Genomic DNA, 4,922 nt, shown 5'->3' with positions numbered 1-4,922 from the left:
CCACACCCCCCCACACACCCCCACACACACCCCCACACACCCCCACACACCCCCCACACACACCCCCACACACCCCCCACACACCCCCCCCACACACACCCCCACACACCCCCCACACACCCCCCCCACACACCCCCCCCACACACCCCCACACACCCCCCACACACACCCCCACACACCCCCCACACACCCCCCACACACCCCCCACACACACCCCCACACACCCCCCACACACACCCACACACACCCACACACACCCCCACACACCCCCCACACACACCCCCACACACCCCCCACACACCCCCCACACACACCCCCACACACCCCCCACACACCCCCCACACACACCCCCACACACCCCCCACACACACTCCCACACACACTCCCACACACACCCCCACACACTCCCCCACACACGAACTCACACACTCATACACAACTACACACACCCATACACATGCACTCACATACCACTCCCCCACACCACACACACAAGTACGCACTCATACACACCCACCAAACACCCATACACATGCACACACACTACTCCCCCACACTCACACTCACACACGCACCCCAAACTCACTCCCACACTCACACACACGAACTCACACATGCTCATACACAACCACACACACCCATACACATGCACTCACACACCACTCCCCAACAGTCAGACACAAACACACACAGCCCCCACACACTGACACACTCACTTACACTCTCTCACACACACCCTATGGAAGACTAGAAAGAGCCCTGGACTGTAATGTGACACCAACATGGTCTTGCCTCTCAGGGTCTCAGGGGCCAGCCTCACTATGGGCCTCAGTTTCCCCACCTACACAAGGGGATTGGACTAGATGATGCCTCTGAGCCCCCCGCCCCAGCGTTAATTCTAGCTCTGCCCTTCAAGAAGGTTATCATCTAATAGAGGAAGCGGGAGATGCCCTCCAAGTCATGCCACAACGAACGTCTTGAACCCCCCTAAATGGAATGCTGGCATATACCACTCCCAAATACACAGCCATGTGCTGCATAATGATACTGGCCAACGGCAGACGGCATACATGACGGTGATCCCATAAGATGATGGGACACATATGATTATACCGTACATTTACTGTACCTTTTCCATGTTTCACTATGTTTAAATACACAATACTGGCCGGTGTGGTGGCTCACACCTGTAATCCCAGCACTTTGGGAGGCCGAGGCAGGAGAATCACTTGAACCCAGGAAGCAGAGGTTGCAGTGAGTCAAGATTGTGCCACAAATACAATATTAGGAATGAAAATGAATATTACTAAGAATAAGAAAAAAGTTATAAATTTTTAAAAGTAAAAAATACCACAAACATTACATAATCCAGAAAAATAACAAAATATTTTTATTAGTAAACTGTCTGACACATATCTATAATTTTTTTCTTTCATTTTTTGGCTATAGGCTCTTTAATTGACTGTAAGTGACAACAATCTTATCAGAGAAATTAGAAAGACAATCTTTGCTCTAGCATGGTGGGTTAAAATTTAGTGATTTATTAATTTAGAAAAGTTTATTTTAGCTTCTGTGCCAGTTGTCAATTTATTGTATCTCAGCTCCTAATACGTCCCTCATTGCCTGCCCTCCTAGAATTGAGCTGAGCCTTGTAACTAGTTGCTCTTTGTCTGCAGCTGCACGTCAAGCTTTGTCAGTAGAGGGCGCTGAAGGGACACGGGAGGAGAAAGGGGTTTCTCTTCCCTGTCTGGTGCACTCCTCTTGGGAGGCTCCTGTGGCCCATGAGGCTTCTCTACACCTGCTCCTGCAAGGCACCCAGCTTCTGCAGTCTGGCAGCTCCAGCAGCATGTGTGGCTTCTGCAGCACCAACTCCAATTCCCAGCCACCAGTAGCTTTTTCTGGAAGCCCCCTGGGCAGCTTTGCAGGAGTTTGTGGCCAGTAGGGCACTGTCCTGGGAACCACTTCCCCCGGCATTTTCTCCTGTGGCTTTGCAGACTGTTCTGAGGCATGACGTGTCACTGTGGGTGATTCCTCTGATACCCCAGAGAACAGATTTTCAGCTGCTTCTGCCAACCTGGCACCTCAGTGACTTCTCTGCCACAATCTCTCCCATCAGGTCTGGATCTCAGCCCTGGCAGGGACCTTCTTCTGGGATGCATTATCTCAGCCCTAAGAGTGATGGTTGTACCTCTATCTGCCATTCCTGCATTTTTCAAGAGTTCTCTTAACTTCTTTCTAGCCAGGCCTTATTACTCCAATCCCCTGTTAAAGTTAATTCTTTTTTTTTTTTTTTTTTTTTTTTTTTTTTTTTTGACTGAATTTCATTCTGTTGTCTAGGCTGAAATGCAGTGGCACGGTCTTGGCTCATTGCAACCTCCACCTCCCGGGTTCAAGCGATTACCATGCCTCAGCCTCCCAAGTAGCTGGGACTACAGGCATGCACCACCATGCCTGGCTAATTTTTGTATTTTTAGTAGAGATGGGTTAGCCAGGCTGGTCTCAAACTCCTGACCTCAAGTGATCCACCAGGCTCGGCTGGGTGGAGTGCTGGGATTACAAGTGTGAGCCACCGTGCCTGGCCAAAAGTTAATTATCTATGGGAAACATTCCTTGTACAAATTATTGTGTGGTTTCTGTCTCCTGATTGGAACATGGCTACTACAGCTTTACTGCCCACTGTTGGTCACAATGATTGTATATTTGAAATATTATTTTCAAATTTGGGGAAATACCTGTCAAGTTTCATATATGAGTTTTAAGATTACAGGGCATGGCCGGGCGCGGTGGCTCACGCTTGTAATCCCAGCACTTTGGGAGGCCGAGGCGGGCGGATCACGAGTTCAGGAGATCGAGGCCACGGTGAAACCCCGTCTCTACTAAAAATACGAAAAAAAAAAATTAGCCGGGCATGGTGGCGGGCGCCTGTAGTCCAGCTACTCGGGAGGCTGAGGCAGGAGAATGGCGTGAACCTGGGAGGCGGAGCTTGCAGTGGGCCGAGATTGCACCACTGCACTCCAGCCTGGGTGACAGAGCGAGACTCCGTCTCAAAAAAAAAAAAAAAAAAAAGATTACAGGGCATTTCATGGGTTTTGTGCTTAGTGGCTAGTCTTAAAAACCCTTTGAATGAATGGCAGGGTGTCCTCTGTGATGTGGTGCTCCACAAAACACTGTTGCCTCAATGTCAGCATTTCATGTCAAATTGCAAAGAAGTTCCGTCCTTTCCCCATATATTCTTAGGATTCATTCGTTGGTTTATCAAAGAACCCAAAAGCTTATTCATTGTTTCTATTCAAAATGTATCATTTCTCCTGAATCAATTGCTGCTTTTTATGTGATTGGAAAGGGTTTTGTTACAATTTGCTTCTCAATGTCCAAATAACCTCTGTCAATCTTATCTGTCATCTTTATTACTTTTGTTCCAGATTTCATTAATTTCAAATTGATGACAAAAGAAGGTATCTTGTACAACGAAATCTAGGGTCTACAGTTTCTCACTGGTTTTATTACAATGTTGCAAAACAATTTTTTAACATTGTAGCTAGAAGGTGGTATTCAAGTTTTATCAAGTATACCATTCCCATCAAAAAAGAAGCCTGGGCAATATAGTGAGACTCTGTCTCTACAAAATAAAAAGTAAATGAATAAAATTAGCCAGACGTGGTGGTGCATGCCTGTAGTCCCAGCTACTAGGGAGGCTGAGGTGGGAGGATCACTTGAGTCCAGGAAGTTGAGGTTGCAGTAAGCTGTGATCATGCCACTGCACTCCAGCCTGGGTGACAGAGTGAGACCCTGCCTCAAAAAAATAAAAAAAGAAAAGAAAAGATGTGCCCTGTCTACTCTGCTGAAGGGATACACGGTGGACACTTCCAACACGGCCTGCTACAGACAAGTCAGAACTTATGACGGTTTTTCTGGGCTATACAGAACTTCCTTGGCATTCACTAAGGCCTCCAACATCGGAAGCTCTTCATCTATCATCACATATCTTCAGTCTTCATGGATCTAGGGAAACCCTCTCACCAGGCAAAAATCACCTCCCACTGTACAAGCAGGAAATGCCAGACAATCACTCTTTTGGCCTCCCTGGCTATGGCAGGACCCACACATGTCAAAGCTCCATCTGTGAGTTGCACCCTCCCAGACCACAAGCCAGATGCTAGTGGCCGAAGGAGGTGGGGACTCTGCAGACTCGCTTGGTTATGGTGTAGCTTCGAGGTTTCCAGAGGCTGCTGTGGGGCCAGTTCCAGCCCCCTCGAACAATAAAGGAGGTGGCTGCTGAGGCTAGATCACAAAACAGGGACAGTGGCCTGAGGAACGTGGCTGCTGCCCATGATTGGCAAGGAGGTGGGAGGGAGCTTCAGAGACACGGCCCCTCTTCTTTCACCCTGAGCACCCGCTGGGGCCAGCCCTGAGACACAGAGCAGAGGGCTGGGAATGAACCTGGGGTGTGGTGGTGGGGAGAAAGGAGAATAACCAGCCCCTCAGGGCTTGGAGTTGAGAAGTGTGAAACCACGTGCAAAAGCTTCCCTGGATGACCCAGATGAGGGATATTGATCCAGGAGGGTCTTAGCAGCAGATGGGGAATTGCGCACTGGCAGGCAGTCCTGGAAGCGGGGGCAGAGGGACCCATTCCTGCAGGTCATTCCTCGCAGCACGTGGACACAGGCAGTTCCCACAGATGCCAGCAAGCCACCGCCTGCAGGCAGGATGGGAGGGCGCCCACCCTTGGGGTGCTTTCTGGCTGTACCCTGATGATGGCTGCACCCACACATCTCAGAGTGCGGTTCGTGGAATACTAAAAAATGTAAATGCTGCAATCAGGGCTCTGAAAATAATGTTGCTGGAATTATTGAGGGAAATTTACAAATTAAATAGCCTAAAAGGCTGCAAATGAAAATGACATTAAATTGGCAAGGACTAGG

This window comes from Symphalangus syndactylus, chromosome 6, assembly GCF_028878055.3.
Source record: "Symphalangus syndactylus isolate Jambi chromosome 6, NHGRI_mSymSyn1-v2.1_pri, whole genome shotgun sequence".
Lineage (NCBI taxonomy): Eukaryota > Metazoa > Chordata > Mammalia > Primates > Hylobatidae > Symphalangus > Symphalangus syndactylus.
Note: the sequence above shows the minus strand (reverse complement) of the source record.